Consider the following 17,709-nt stretch of genomic DNA (forward strand, 5'->3'; position numbering starts at 1 on the left):
CATGTTCTTGAAGCTGGAGGTCGGAATTCACAATGACGAGAATTTTCCCATAAAAGGCCCGGCTTCGACCTAAAAATCAAAATGAAGATGTGTAAAATAACATGAATGGGATATTCCATTGGTCAATCCAGATTTTTAGTGGGGTGGAGGTAGTGTAATGTGCGAGCCAAATCTATTTTGGTCAACTCTAAGAGCATGCACTTCAGCAGTTTGTATCTGCCACCTCGATCTGACTGACATGAGCGCTATACAAGAACCCATTATTATTATTATTTAAAAATGAGAGATATTTATATATTTTGCCGGTTTTGCCCATCCCTAAAGCATGCACTTTAAGTACTAGCGGATACCCTTTCAAATCAAAATTGAGAGCTACAAATGTCAATGTCATTCATGCCGTAACCACTGCTTCATAATACTTATTACCAACAGATCATTTTGATTCAAAAGATTTAAATATTAAACATTAGGTTTACAATCATTTTGAAAATGGTTTTCTTCATTATTTTGTTTAAAGGATTTAGTTATATTATTATAGATTCAGATTTTCATCGTGCCTGTGTAGGAACTGTATATGTAAGAGCTATAGCAAACTTGAAGAGTGAGGCCTACCTTTAGTTTGGAGATGACCAATATCGCTGGTCACGTAGTTGTATCTGAAGACCATGTTGCAGTTCGTAATGTCCAGACCTTCTTCTGCGATCGATGTGGCAACTAAGATCCTGCACTTCTTATCATTGAACGACTGCAGATTCCTATTCTGTTGTGTTGACGTCATACCTAGGATGCGTATTAAAGATAAAGATGTGTAAAATCTGCATAGTATTGTTGATGAGTGGAATTCAAGGAAGACCGGTCTTAGCTTTCAATAAGACTTCTGGCTTCTCGCTTATTCCCAACTCTTCATAAGGAGATGTTGTTGTTCATGTATATTTTCTATTTGCTATTTTAATTGGATATGTTTTGTGTCTTTAGATGGCTATGCTTTTTATGAATAACATTGAAACCAAGAAATTGTTATCTCTTACAACAGCTACTAGAAGCTATCCACGACGATGATATGATGTGCGTCAATGTGAGGTGTCTTGGTTAAGCTACAATGTACATTCATGATTGCTTTATTGTCCATGATTATCATCAGTAGTGATCTGTCAGTTTATGTGCAGGTTCAGTGACCCAATCAAAATTCTATTTCAATTGTCTCTCCAAGTTCCTCCGTCTTGAGCCATCCGTTTCAGCGTGTCATACCCTGTTGCTCCACATTCTGTGATTACATTGTCTAGAAAGCCTTTACGAGGTCTTCCCCTCTTCTTCTTTCCATGAATACGACCTTCTATGACTTTGAGCATCAAGCCTTCATCATGCCGCATTATGTGTCAAAACCATTTCCTTTGTCTCTCTAATCTCATGATTATATTGAGATTATCAATTTAATGATATGTTGCTTGTCTGTTTGTTATAAATGAAAAAGTGAAAAAGTTTGAATCATCGATAGACTTTTTTTTTGCATTTGCTTGTATAATGTTATATGTCTCCAATACACTTAATCATGAATTGGGATTAATGATTATATCTTAAAACGTTATCCTAATATAAAAGATGAACAGAATCGCAAGTTCTCAACTCTACCTTGAATACCACTTCCTATCAATATGCCGGCGTTGATGTGATTCAGATCAGGGTCTTCATTGAGCCACTTCACCAGAGCCTTGGCAGACTCTTTTGTCTTTGTAAGGATGATGCTAAGGGATTCCTCGTTCTCTGCATACGCCTTCTTCAGTTGTCTGCCAAGCTCATTCAAGAGGGGGTTGACACTGACATGCAGATTTGCGATTCGGTTCAAAGTCTGAAGTTTGTCTGGACATTCAAGTTACATAAATGCCTTAATAACTACCTTAAACTGAAAAAATTACTGAAAGTATATGAAGTGTAAATATTAGGGTGGAAAAGATATATTTAGATATTATTAATCAACAAATAATTGACAGCACTATATGACCCAATAATTCAGTTTAATGCCGATCGGTTTGGAATACATGAACAAACGTACACTACTCATTGACCCACCAGGGAAAGGGTTCTGCGCCGGATCCATACTATTCCTAAGAGAACATATGATTTATTCTGAGACAGTAGGGGCGTATCGCTACAGTAAAGATGTATCCCTCCTATACTTGGTTCGCAGACACTACTACCTATCGTATCTTGGTCGGTCATTGCATTATTCCACGTTGAATTTCTATTTTTTAACAGACGGAGTGAAAACCTCTGTCAAAGGTAAACTGATAAATAAGAGAAAAACATAGCACGGTAAGTGAGAAGTACAAATTATTTAATTACCGGTGAAATTGCAATTCGCAAAACAATTTTATTCTCGTGATCATTCATGTATTGTGTTAAATTTCATGTACAAGTATTTTGTGTGTGCAAGGCCCTAAGGAATACAATGTCGTGATGTTAGAACCACTGACTAAGCAACACTGGGTTTTTAAAAAATGAAATAAATCGACCGTGTGTACTTTAGATTATTGATACAGGTATTGTTCTTTAAAAAAAGACTTTTATTTATTTACAATCCTAGTCGATACATTGATCACCAACCTCTGAACATTTTCCTAAGGATCATATCAGCAGGGCCCGAAGGGTTGCTCCTCTCCTCTTTATTGATGTAGTCTTCCATGTAGGAGATGGCATCTGACGTACGTGCATCACGATTTATGAATAAGCTGTTGTTGTATTCCTAAACAGAGAACAATTGCGATCACTCCATAATAATGTTTTCTTGTTAATGGTACGACCGAGTGTAAAGCAAACTTATATGGCAAGGGACACACTGAGAATTAATGTGTAAAATAGATTACACTTTACTATACGATATGCACGTTATCAGTTATATACTGCATACTTATGCTTACAATTAGTTTTGAATATCATTGAATAGTGTCTCCAACATGTTTTAAAACTGCTAGGATATCAACTTGTTACACTAATCAAATTGTTTATTAATTGATATATAATATGTTACGATTATGTCTCTTTATATAACATAAATCTCCGTGTGTGTATATATATATATCACTATTTATAAAGCAATATTGTTAAAATACATCCTCCCATTTGGATTAAAAATAAATCACTATTTTTTTTTTAAAGATCTTGTTAGCTTACCCTTAGGTAGTTCACACAGGTCATTAGTTCCCTCCTGTCGTCTCCATTCTCTATCGTTTGTTGAATCTTCTTCTTCAAATTGACCACACCCTGTTCATAGCTTTGCGTACCACGGCGAGATACCATTTTAGTGAATTCGTCATTTTCTTTCATCAGCGCTCTTCCGGCTGTGTAAAATAATAAACACTCGTGATTTATCTTTTGTACCTTTTTTGTATACTTTTATTACCTTTAATATATCTAATTGCATGTTAAAGCATTTAGAGAAATAATATGCACTATTCAACTACATAATCAAACCACTGTCATCTCCACTTGAAAGTTTTTTTTTTAATATATCAGTACCTATAGTAACTCCCTAAAAGTCAGTGAAGTATTCTGTCAAGTGTGATTGTGTATTAAAACAAACAACAAAAAAAAGGTTTATGGTTTAAATCTAAGTGTGAGAGAGAGAGAGAGAGTACCTTCCACGACTTTGATTTTATCTTCGATGCATTCCATGATGACACCGATCTCACGGAAGTAAGGATCTTCAAGAGGTCTTCCTTTCACCATTATTTGAACTGTTCGATAAAAAGAAACACAATATACAATACAATGTAATACAATAATACAAACTTACTATTGCTTCACAGCGCTTTACTTAAACATTATCACAGAATTTGTTGTTGATCATGTTCAAAGAGGAGAGTTTTGAGACATTTTCGAAAGACATACAGCGAAGGTGATAATCGAATCAAACGTGGAAGCTCATTCCAGAGTCGAGAAGCACATGCCTGAAAAGCATTGTCGCCAGCTTTGGTGTATGTTCGAGGAACTTGTAGCATGTGCTGTCAGTACAATAGTGAAGGCCAGGACGAGCAGATTGGTAGGGTACGATGAGAGAGTTGAGGTACTGGAGCTTTGTTTTGGATGCACTTGTAGACAACCGTCAGGTTCTTGAATACAATGCGGTGCTTGATTGGAAGCCAATTTTTTTAGCAACGGGATGACATGATCGTGCTTACGGGCAAAGTAGATCAAATGTATCAGTCCCTCCGTTCCTCTCAAAAAGAGGTTAAATGTTGGACTGTCAACTTATGACACTTTCGAGCATTTTGTTGATGGCAACTGCTAATCGGTGATGGATGAAAACATTATTAATTTGTTATTGACAAGTTTTTATAAAGTTATCAGCTCCTAGAAAGAAAAAAATTCACTAGGTAACACCACAGATAAATATACGTATATACAAGTATTATTCCTTTAAAACATTCCACTCAAATTTATTTATTCGCATTTCAAAGCATCTATAGAAAGAATATGCATGATTAAACTTTATATTGTATAGTTCAATCATGCATTATTAAATTAATCACTTTCATCTTCATATCAACATTTCTTTTTTACATATATTAGTACTTATATTAACCAATATTAAAGGGTGTATGTCCCATTTGCAGCCAATATCAAATCATGTAGAACTTTGCAGGATTATGAATATTTCACGTTTGTCCTATCTGTGAAATGTAAACATTAGCAGTGTCCTAATATTCAAATTATGCAAGGAAACCTGTTTTCTTTCTAGACTTTACTGTCAGACACTATTGAGTGAGTGACTAACTTCTTTTTTTTTCTTCTTTGGTAATAACATACATAAAATGAGCTGTAAAGGATACATGAGCATTTGTCTACATCAATATTAAACCCAATTACTATTACTAAATGGATTGCAATCACTAAAGATAGTTCGACAACGATTGGTTGCTACTTTCCCACTCACAGATATTTTCCAGCTCGTTTGTGTTGAGGGGAGTTCTAAATTAGTATTATCTTTCAAATGCCTTGGAATTAAACTTTTTCATTTTTGGGCCGGCAAATGGGACATAGTACTTTTAACTCCTTAACAGTCATATATTAATATTATATTATATCAACTCCCTAAAAGTCATATGACTTTTTTTTTTCTTTTTTGTTCAATTATGTAAGTATATATATACTTACATAATTGAACAAAATGAGATTGACCAATTAGACTTCAGTATCCCTATCATCTCATGAAAATATGCCCTCTCTTCTTTTAAGTTCCCTGATTCGAGTGAAATAATCGTATTCCTGGAATATCTATTCGACAAAAGTAAGTAATTTCTAAGATTTTCATAATCCCTTGAATAGCTTGGAGGGGATCTGCCTCACTCCCTGTCTTACATGTTATATGCAGGCCCCGCAGAACGTTTTTCAAAGTGGAGGGGGGGCTAAAATATTTACGATCAGGTAGACAAGCGAGCGAAGCAAGTGAAGCGTAAATTGGCGTGGGGGTTAGGGTTTAGGTATGGCTCAGGGGGCGGAGTCCCCGGAAGCTCAGGGATTTTAGGCATTTAATAACGGTCAGATGAGCATCCAGGGGACAGGGTCGCCCGCAAGCTCAGGGGTCTTTAATATGCATTTAATTAAGGTCGGATGAGCATAATTATGTTGATACCTTATTGTGACACTGGCATGTAGATCACTAATTGGAGTGGGGTAAAAGGGGTGTAACCCCCAGTTTCAGATGAGCATCCAGATGCCGCCCTTGGTGGGGTTCAGGGGGCAAAGCCCCCGGAAGCTCAGGGAAAAACCATGCCATTTCAGCAACATTTTTAAATCACTGATATCGATTATTATTACGCCAGTGCGAGGGAGCATAGTTAACGAGAGGGGTAAAGGTGACGGAAGCGACTACCCCCTCACAGGTTTTTGAAGGTTTGCTGTATTAAAAAATTACATTCCTTTATAGATAAAACTCTAGTATAAAAAAGACTTTTTCACTTTTCTATAATAGTTACTTGTATACTTTGAAGGATATTATGCGAGGGAGCATAGCTCCTGAGCGAGAAGATTTTTGCATTATGATTTGTCTAAACGCTGCACTCTTGGGTCCTCCAGAGCCTAAATGTTTGTTGCAGTCTTCAGTCAGTATTTTCTATACACCTTTTTTTGCACTTTTTCAAATTTTCCGCGGGGGACGTGTCCCCCGTCCCCCGGGATCGCCGCCTCTGCCCTGAGGGATAAAGCGTTGAAACAGATGAGGATTTCTATAGGAATAATGATAAAACTGTTAACTTACTTTCCTTGGGTGACCTACTCCTCGCATTAAGCTCGTGAGCATAGATCTTAGGTCGTGATATTCTGCAGTCTAGGTTTGCACAGAGCTTTGTGATGTAGCATTTAGCCTGCACCATGTCCTTTGAATTCCCAACACCAGGTGATGCTGTCAGTCCAAGTATCTTATTCATGGTAAGTAGGAGAGAAGCGCGTTTCAAATATCAAGGATACATCGACATTACACTGTCACCTATTCGACTCTGACTGTTAGCAATGTTTAGAGTAAATGTGTATGATGTATATATCATGAATTGTATCTTAACACTAAGTTACTATAAAAAAAAAATCATGAAAAACCATATTTGAAGAATAGTTCTTAACTTACCAAGGAAACTACCAAATGTCGGGGAAAATGAGTTTTCTCGTAAAGTCACCTATGATCTCTAAAGTATGAGAACTGTAATATACCAATCATTCTTAGGAAACATAGATATGGCCTTGGGACCTGCCATCACATTATAGAGTACTTCTTAATGTACCGAAACCACCAATGAATATATTATAATAATATGCGCCTGATATGTACCAATATAAATTATGCTTCCATGTCCATTAGGTTTTCTTCACAGAAATAGGGTTCATTTTATTTTATTTTATTTCAACATGAAGACACTTGCTCTTTTGCAAAATCGTGCATGAATAAAAACACATACACAATATATATACGAAAATACATTACATACGGAAGAATGACTAAAGATACAAATAATCGTAAATCCATACAAAATAAACAGATAGATAATGAAAAGAAGATAAATGTTATAAATAAAAATACAAACAAAATATATGCATAAAATATAATCAGAAATGGACGCAGATAATATTTAAATTAAAGGGTTATTGGTCTATTCCATTATAACGACTTATGCCTAGGTCACATTTGCCGCAGCGGCCGTGTGGTCTTACCTAACTACAGCCAGTTAGCAATTTACAGGGACACCGCAGCACTCCCACGGTCACATACAGTAGCTGTCACATATGTAATGCCTGGATTACATTTGCCTCGGGCGCCGTACGATAAATTAGTCTACGATTTTTCGTGCGATTCTCGAGGCATCGTAGGAGACTACGGGTTACGATGATTATGTTTACATTATCTGGGCATTATCTACGAGCATCGTGCCCTCGGGGGGGGGGGGCAGGCCGGGGCATATTCGTACAGAGGCTCCACGGAGATTGTAGGGAAACCGTGCAATTTCAATGCAGTAGTCGTGCAGTCTCCGCATGGAAATCGCACGAAGCCTGTGCAGCTTCCGTGCAAAGGTTGCACGGAGAAGGCGCGGTGACCGTGCAGCCGCCGTGACGTTTTTAATACGTTTTTTGGCTCCATGTTCACCGAAAAATCGTCCGTTTGCTGCACGGTCAGCGCAAGTCCTCCGTGCGATGCCCGTGCGAGGATTGTGCAATGACACCTACGACATGTCTACGGGCTACGGGCCTATGATTTTTCAAATTTGTATAACTAATGCCTGGATTACATTTGCCCGTGGCGCCGTACGATAAATTAGTCTACGATTTGTCGTAGACATCGTAGGAGGCTACGGGCTACGACGTTTGTGTTTACATTATCTACGAGCATCGTGCCATTTATTGTATTGACCCTCGGAGGCAGGCGGCCGGGGCACATCCGTACAGAGGCTGCTCGGAGATTGTACGGAAATCGGGCAATTTGAATGCAGTAGCCGTGCAGTCTCCACAGCCTTCGCACGGAAATCGTACAGAGCCCGTGAAGCTTCCCTACAAAGGTTGCTGTACAATGGCCGTGCGAATGCCCCACGAGTCTACAATCTCTGTACGATTTTTTTTGCCCCCATGTTCACCGAAAAATCGTACGTTTGCTGCACAATCAGTGCGGGGCCTCCGGGCGATGCCCGTGCGGGGATTGTGCAATGCCATTTACGACATGTATACGGGCTACGGGCTTACGATTTTTTCAAATTTGTTTAACTTCTCGCGAAACAAAATCGTAAAGGCCGCGGAGCCCGTGAATCCGTACGAAAACCTCACAACCGCCTCCTGACTCCGTACGGAGTCCGCACGGAAAAGGAGATACGGGCAAGATACGGGATCCGTAGACTAATCACAGGCCAAATGTAACCCAGGCATCAGGGTAGCCACACGGTGCCATTTTGTGGAATTTTGTTGAATTTGTGGAGACAGACAAACCTGCGGCTGCCGTACGGCCTTTGAGGTGATGACGCCCGACGGCGACCGTGGAATTCCTGCGGCCGCCGCAATCGCAAGGCCATCTCTACGGCATGGCTACGGCGAACCTAGAAATGAAAAAAAATATAACTCCGCGTGATAATCTCGAGGCGACCCATACGCCCTGTAAAGATAGGGAAACGCCCTAGGGTGACCCTGAGGCCACCTTAGATTATTTGCGGCCGCCGCAAGTATCTCTCGATTTCGGGGGCGTACGGCCGCCGTATCCTAGCCACGAGCAAATGTGACCTTGGCATAAATGAAGTACCTAAGGTTATTCATTTTACATATGAAAATCGTAATTATTCATTACCTGTGGTCTCGGAAGTTTCGGAGAGTTTAGCTTTAGATCTCTATACATCGCCATCAGAACATTGTATGGATCAGCTTTCTATTGTTTGAAACGACATAAAGAGAGACATGATTGAAGTACATGTCGATTATAAGCTCCTTCTGACTTGCGAATTAATTGTATCAAAAGAAAACTATTGTTTATTAATATCGATTGCAATAATTAAGATTCTGCAGTCTTCAACATTTTGAAATTAATATCAAAACATGGTGACAGATTAAAGGTATTGAACGTCCTTGCCATGCCCCCCCCCCCCCCCACTCAGGTTTGGAAATGACCGCATGCGTGTTGCCAAAATGTCCGGTAAAGGGGTACTTTTCGTGCGACAAAGTCCGGCCCGAGAAATGTAAAAAAAGGGGGTGTATTTGACTTTCACCCGGAGATTTCTTTAAAAAAGGGGTGTTTTTCTCTCATCTCTTTGTAATTAAAAAAGGGGGTTATAAAAAATCTTGAAGTTGAACATAGAAAAATTGATGAAATCCCGCGATCAGATTTCAGAAATCCCTGCTAGTTTTGAAAGCTCATTCAGGATTATTTCATTATGAAAAGTAAAAACATCGAGTCCCATGCACTCCCGTCCCAGTACAGGGGCAGTACGGACTTCTCAAAATCTGTGAGAGAGAGAGAGAGAGAGAGAGATAACAACAGAACGTATAGTCTGTACGGCGCGCTCATCATGCATATCGGGCTAGGCTCGGCATCAAGCCGGGGCATCAAGATGGGCTATGAGGCGTGGGCCCTGCCAAAATTGTCATGATTGGGACGTCTTTGAGCAGGACCCACAGTCTCCTCGTTGTGGATATTGTGGCTGTCTACCTGTGGCTCACAGGGTGGCACATTCAGGTGAGTAGTTTGCCCTATAGTTTGATCGCAATAGTAACACTTTCAAACTCATTTTCCTACACCCATGAAAATGAATATGTGGGACTTGAATCTAGACCTATTATGTAGTTTTGTACTGTAGTGTAGGCTACCCTAATTCACACACAGCTGCATTAGTATTCCTGGCTGTGTATTAAAGGGATCGTTTAACAATGTTAAATCTGAGATGCTAGGCCCTTCATGTTATCAGTGTCTGTGATATGGTGTAATATTGAAGCCCTAAACAAAATTGTGCTTCAAAATGATCAAGAAGAAGAACTTGAACTTGAAGAAGTGCCAACCAGTAATGACAGCTTATCTGAGATGAGAGGGGGGGGGGGTGTCTGCATGTCCGGAGATAGGGGGGTACATTGAGCAGCGTTCCGGATTTAGGGGGGTCTGGAAAAGCCCGTGAAAAGCCCGCGAAAGGGGGTTCGGAAATGTTGGCAGTGCTCAGATAGGGGGTCTTTTCAAAAAGAGGGTACAAGCATACGCGTACCCTAAATAACACTGAGTGGGGGCCGGGTTGCCATGTACAAAAAGAAAACTTTACAAATGCCGTTTATGTAAGGCAATCATTAAACAAGCGAAACGCCGAACATTAAATTTAGCTAATCACTTATGACCTTCAACCAAACAATGATGACAAACGAATTGCAGTAAAATTTATCAATTTTTTTATAAATAACTCGTATCACAGTGCTGAACAAACGATACTGTTTTAATAAAATACACGTGGATATTACAAAGCTACACCGGTATCCAGAATATTTCAAGACTGAATGAGTAATATTGATGTAGGCCTATTTAACAAATCAAGATGTAGGAAAATTCAACATAATTTAATTATTATAGAAGAAATCTAATAAAATAGACACAATTGCCAAGTGGATACACATTGAATATATTTAACATGTGATACAAACGTCTGGCGAGGCATAAACCATAGACGTCCGAACTATGCAGTTAAAAACATTTAGCATATAATAAATCTAATTCCTATTGACTCTAACCTCCCTTCAATTTATTTGAAAAAAATGGGTCAATATTTGAATGAATTGGAAAGGAAACAACCAAGTAGATGACATTACCTGGCAGTGATGACATTCGTCTAGGACAAGGAGTGCGATGTCAGAGAGTTTAAGCTTAATGTTCTCATCTTTGAGAGCGTTGACGAGCACCTGTGCCGTCAAGACGGTGATGTCGTTGGTATCGATGACTATGTCCAATGGCAAATGGTTTAACACATCACCGCTTGCTCCAGCAACCTCACACATTCCCCTCAAGTATTTCAGACACCTGTTCTTCTGTTGTTTCACTAGTGGAACCTGTAACAAAAGGAGGGATCTTTTTATGATGATGGTTTGTTTTTCACTGACTGATATGAATGACATGCTCGTTATTGGCAAACGACCAGGGGGTCGACGCGACGACTTAAAGTCATGTCATAGCAGGCGCGTAGCCGGGGGCGGTCACCCCCCCCCCCCCCCAAAAAAAAAAAAAAACGCCTGCCAAAAAAGAGAGAGAGAGAAGAGAAAAGGGAGAGGACGTAGGAAGAAAAAGGAGCAGACAAAGACAAGAGTGGAGAATGGTACAACGAATCGTCTTCTTTCTCTAATAATTTAATGAAACGTCGAAGCTTCCGCGCGGGAGGGGGGGGGGGGAACTGAATTCAGACAGGGATTAAGAGTCGAGAACGGTACAACGAATCGTCATCTTTCTCTAATAATTTAAAGAAACTCCCCCTCCGAACACCCCCCCCCCCCCCCCCCAGGGAGCGCGCACACACTACCACCCCCTAAAATTAAATCCTAGCTACGCGCTTGTGCCATAGTCATAGTCTTATATTATATTATATTATTATATGCTCTTTCACCAAGACTGATCGATCCATCGCACATCTGTACGTTCTAGCCTTTTATTTTTTTTACAAGAGAATGTTGCAAAGGACCTTTTCATTAATGTTAGAAGTTTGGACGAAGTGCGGAATATGAAGGATTTTTTTTCACGTTATTTAGATTTTCTCAGGAATGGATCGAGGGAGCCATTTCTACCCCTTTTTCAGGGTAATTTTTAATGACACGATAATGACTTGTGACGGCTTGTTCTACCTTGTTTAGATTATGACTACTTGGAAGGACCTTCTTACCTTTTCAACATGTCCAGTGGGTTCTCCTAGAAAGAGGTGTTTGTAGGAGATTTCTAGTACTTTGTTCGGGTTTTCAAGACAGGGATGTAAACATTTAAAGAGTTTTTAGTTGTTCACTGCATTATATATTTATCCTTTTCAGGGGCTCTTTAAAGATGCACCCTCTGTTTTATTTAGACAAGTATGAAGGATTTCACAATTGTGTACTGGGATCCTTATACAGTGCGTCCCAGAAAAAACGAAACCGAGAAGTATCGATGTTTTATCACAACTTAATCACAACCATAATTAATGAATGATACATATTCGGAAAGCTTAAAGTCTCCTCTTTCAGTTGATGCTACTCCCGTGATGCATATTTCACGCATGAGTGATAAAAAGCAATTTGAAGGAAGGAAACCAAAAAGTAATTTGGCGGGCGGTATCTGAATTTCAAATATGCATTATCTGAGTAGCATCACATGAATGAGGAGACTCTAAGCTTTCCAAATATGTATCATTCATTAATTATAGTTGTGATTACGTTATGATAGAACATCGATACTTCTCGGTTTCGTTTTTTCTGGGACGCACTGTATATGAGAATAGTTAAGGATATTTCTTGATTTGATAGAGATCCTTGCCAAAAATAAAGTGAACCAGATCATTCTTGATAAATTTGTACTATTGTAAGACATGGCTTCGGAAGGACCTTCCTATCTTTACTATGGGTCATTATACAAACGAGAAGTTTGAAGAGTAATGTGAAGGCACCTTCACATTATACCTTTTTACCTTGTTCTGGGCCTAGTCATATATAGAGTTGCGATAGATCAACAGCAATAGCAAGTCCTCTAATCAATCGCAAGTTTGCAGTCTCCTATCTCTTATGTACATAGTTGCGATTTATATCAACTCTTTATAAGATGGGGTCCTGGGGTCCTCACAAGATTGAAATATGAAACAATGGTCCTACCTTGTTCACTACGAACACACTCTTCTGCCTTCGATGATTAGTGGCTCCTACAGGATTGCGGGCCAGGAACAGGCGACTTATAAGAGCGATGGCGATCTCTGTCTTTCCTGTCCCTGTTGGCAAGACCACCATAACGTTCTGTCCCTTCAATGCTGGAGTTAGGACCTCCTCTTGGAAATTCCGTAGCTCTAATTCCTCTGCTTTGTCGCTTGGAGGACACACGATGCCGACTACTGGAATGTCCTCGTCGTTACCTTTATGATATGCATGGATACCAGAAGCAAGATGTATTTCTACTATGTCAATGGGGTATGCATATGGGATAGGCATATTTAAAATTATTCTCTTAGTGGTTTCCACCATCTTGTTTCTGTCAATCTGCATTTATACAGATACCTAGCAGGTATCAATTCCCTATGTTTACCGGAGATTATGCCCCCCCCCCCTCATACACACATGCGCGCACACACACATTGTGTTTAATGGTTACCTTCGTCTGCTGAATGCCAGACGGATATTAACTCTGTGTTGAATGACAGGAGAAAAACGCCCTTCTAAATCTCACGAATAAATGTCTTAGTGATTCACTATTTGAAAGATGATAGTCAATCAGATGGAGTGAAACATTACGACGTTAGATAAGCGTTTCAGAAACACGACGAAATTTAATTTCATGTTTATTTGTGCAATGTAGGTTGGACATGGATATTTTGTTTCGCTCAAATATACATAGTTACAATCAGAATGAACATAAATAGAATACAATTCTGTAATTACAAAATAAATTTTATATATACATGATATAATATTCAAGTGATTGATTGACTACATTTCATAACAACCCTCAAAGTGGAAATTCAAAGAAATTACAAATTTTTCAACTAATGTATCACTAGAAACTGGTAAGCTAACAGATGGCCATCGTACAACTTTTAGGTCAACTGCATATCGGGTGATTTATACAAATACAACCGCCTCCATAGCATCTGGGATAAACGAGAGATTCGCCAGAAAAAATAACGATGTTATAATGACGTCACATAATAGACCAACACTGCCCAAGCAGACGACATCCCATAAAGAATGAACATAATTGCAAAGCTATTATTTCTCAAATTATAATGAGTTTAGTGTATATAAATTTGAATGTATTTCAAACCATTCAAAAGGGGATATGAAACCAATTCTGATAACTGAAATATTTTGTTTGTAAATACATAGGATAGGGGTTAATTAACAATTAAAGAAGCCAGAATTTCAAATCGAAAACCCCCCGGAATGATATTAAGGACGGCATTTGTTCCCTCTTGAAACGCCGAACATACCGCAGTGTGTGCAGTTTAATATACAATGGCGTCTTATTTTGTTTACAAGCGACAGATTCCTTTATTTTTGTATCGCTGCATTTGTCATCAAAATAAAAACATGCGCGGGGTTTAGAGTGAGGCAACAGATTATACATTTAGCCTGACGGTAGTGAAGTAAGAGAAAGAACTCAAGAGAAGATGAAAAACAGGTACTGAAAATGTGTTAGATTTCATGGGACATCGTCTGCTTGTGCAAATCATGTCCATCCTGTGATCTCACACATCTCATCAGCGTTCTGAGAGCTCTTCAGGTGCTATGCCGGGCTGTATTTAAGCGTTTTGTAATTTATAATAATCATTACTTCGAACGTTTCCAAGCATTAAATTTTGATAACCTTGTCGAATCAAAGTTTCAGCTTTGCAATAATCAGAATAAAGTTAGTTTTTGAAATCAATGAATATCCACTTTAAAGCCAATCTTATTCTCACCATCGTCAACTTCGTCATCTTCATCGATTCCCAGAGCGAAATTTTTCATTCCCTCCATCTCCTTGGCGAGTTTGGGTGAGCCATTCCTGTCTAGGGCCTTGATGAACTCTCCAAAACAGTCCTCTGACTTATGATCCAGTCTTAGGAGAAGTTCTGAGGCACCGACACAATTTCCCTCATGATCCACCTGCTCATAACGAAATTATATTTTTAAAATATGTTTTCTTGACAAGATTACGGCGTGCATGGAGTTAAATATTGTGGGGAAACCTTATGACAGCAACAAATAGCAAATCTCATTATAAAATCCATGTTTAAGATGTTAAATCCTTTACAAATTATAATTCCATTTATGCTTTCCTTGGACGAACTGGTTGATTCCCATTGAATCAATTTTAAATCACTAAGGCCTCCCCCTTTTGTGAATTTGAAGAAAAAAATCACTAATAAAAATGCTAAAAGTAAACATTGTGTAACAAAAAATTAAAGAGTGAAACAGTAATGTTGTGTACAGTAGGAAGACATAATTATAGAACAAAAGGAATTAAAACGACTCAGTTTTAAGGAATGGAAAGATATATAAAGCACATCGAAACGAATTTCCCGTACCCTTTTTCGTATTTTCGCTACGTCTCGTTTAGTAAGATGTTCTTTTAATGAGGTAAGAAGGCTTAGAGGCTCAATATCCATCAATCGATTAACGTAGGACCTAAGAAAGGAGCGATAATGTTCCCTTTTCTTGGTGTTGAATTCAGAGGTGCCTTCCAAATGATCAGCTATTGCGCCGTTATCTGTACGACGGGGGAAGAAACGAAAGAGAAGAAGAAAAAAAAAACGTTCATCAGCAGTAGCGGACGTGACGAGCGACCGGCCCACTATTTTTAAGATTATGCATTTCTCTCTTTCTTTCTCTTTTCTCTCTCTCTCTCTTTTGGTCTCTTTTCCCCTTAAAAAAATATCAACCAGTCATTCTATATAACAATTATATCCCTTTGCCAGTCCGCCTCTGTTTACCAGTTATGTATCTATAAGATATGAAGAATAAAAGCAGTGATCTAGAGATGTACGATGAATAGCAAAAGTAAAACAAACGTTTTTTTGTTAAGAAGACAGAAGGAGAAGAAGAGGAGAAGAAGAAGAACAAGAAGAAAAAAATAAAGAAGAAGAAAAAGAAAAAGAGGAAGATACCCAAAAACATGCTGGTGTTGATTTTTATGGGGATTGTCGGCCTGTCGGGATGGGAATAACGGAAATTGGATGGCCGTCGCGAAAACGTTTCCGTATTTGCAGTTCAAATTATATCTCGATCTTGGCAAGCGTTATTAATCTCTCTCTCTCTCTGTGTCTATCTCCCTTTCTTTCTCTCTTTCAATACCCATCTAGTCTGACCTTTGATTGTTTCTTACCTGATCGATACAAAGCATCGATCACAGCACGATAGAGACCCCTTTTGTCTTCCTTAAAGTCCAGTGCCTCCATGAAACGTTCTGCAATTATTTTTCGTGTGGCATCTGTTTCAATCAATTCTAGCACTTCGTCGAATATCACTAAGAATAACAAAAGATAACAAAGCGGTAAACGTCATATTTAATAAAAAATTTCAGCATATCAATACGGAATCTGTAGGTATTGAAAAAATTGTAACCTTCATAAACAAATACTCAAAAAGATAGCAAAAAAAATCAGTGAAGCAGACTGATGAAAGTTTGAACAAAATCGGACAAAATAAGAAAGTTATAAATACAGGCGTATTAGGGATCTTCAACTTGGACAACTTTCCACATTTGTTACAAGTTAAAAAAATGACTAAAATTCTTTCTTTTTCCTCTCAAATTATTTGATTCAGGGGATATTTACACTTTAGAGGACCTCTGATGATATGTTACAGGCGCGGATCTACGGGGGGGGGGGGTTAGGGGGTTTAAACAGGCGCGTACGCAGGGGGGTTGTTTTTTTTTTTTGTTAAATTATTTTTAAAAAAAATTTAAAAAAAATCGCCCCCATGTCTGACCTAAGAAAGGTGACCTTACCCCCCCCCCCCAACGTAGCAAATGTTTTGAGACAAAAAAAAGTGTCCTCTTACCCCCCCCCCCCCCCCCCCCCCCGCTTATTCAGCGGTCGGTTGAGTCGTTGCGATTTTTTTGAGACCAAAAAAAAAAAGTGTCCGCTTACCCCCCCCCCCCCCCCCCCCCCCCCCCCCCCCCCCCACTGAGCGACTTTTCGGCTGGCTGAGTCGTTGCGATTTTTTGTTGGGCTCCCCCCCCCCCCCAAAAAAAAAAAAAGTGATTCTTAATATGAATCCCAAATAAGTTATTTTCCACTGCTCTATAATTATGTAAAGCATGGGTGTCGATCCTTACGTAATACCTATTCATCAGGGGGGATGAATGAATAGATCATCCCCCCTGAACAATAGGTATCAATGACAGATCGACACCCATGATGTATAGAGAATTGACTATGCTGAAAGTTCTCCCACTGATCATACACCGCACTGTTGATGGCTTCTTCTACATGTTTATTAAAAATGTCACCATCCAAAACCAATCCACGTATATCAGACAATATGCAAACGTACTTAATCAATGGTAAATTGGAAAGCTTTACACACAAAATCTCACCATCATCCCTGTCAAACTGTATTTTGAGACCTTCTACAATTTCTCTGACATCCAGGACCTCTATGAGTAGAGGTCGATAGACCTCCGTAATGACCTTAAACTTATTCTCCTCCGCCTCCTCCCACGCTGGGGCATCCACCGGGGCCGCGGTCATCACTTATCGATCCTACAGTCTCAACTTCAACCTAAAAAAGAGAGAAAATATATCACGAAAGACTACTACTGGCTGTTGTCTTTCTAACTGCAACGCAGTGTACTAAATTGTACTAAACTGTCACAGGTCCAATATAAATATGTTGCAGGAGTACAACCCTGGGCAAGCAAGACAATATGAATTGCGCAATGTACAGTGGAGCGATGTCGGCGCAACGATGTGATTTCGAAATACCGTGCACACGAAGGGGATTCCCCGAACTCACTCAGCCTCAGCGGTGTCGACTGTAGTATGTGTCGACCATTGTTTGAACGCACTTGTCATT

The sequence above is a fragment of the Strongylocentrotus purpuratus genome, unplaced genomic scaffold (genome assembly GCF_000002235.5).
Source record: "Strongylocentrotus purpuratus isolate Spur 01 unplaced genomic scaffold, Spur_5.0 spur5_contig_870, whole genome shotgun sequence".
NCBI classification, from domain to species: domain Eukaryota; kingdom Metazoa; phylum Echinodermata; class Echinoidea; order Camarodonta; family Strongylocentrotidae; genus Strongylocentrotus; species Strongylocentrotus purpuratus.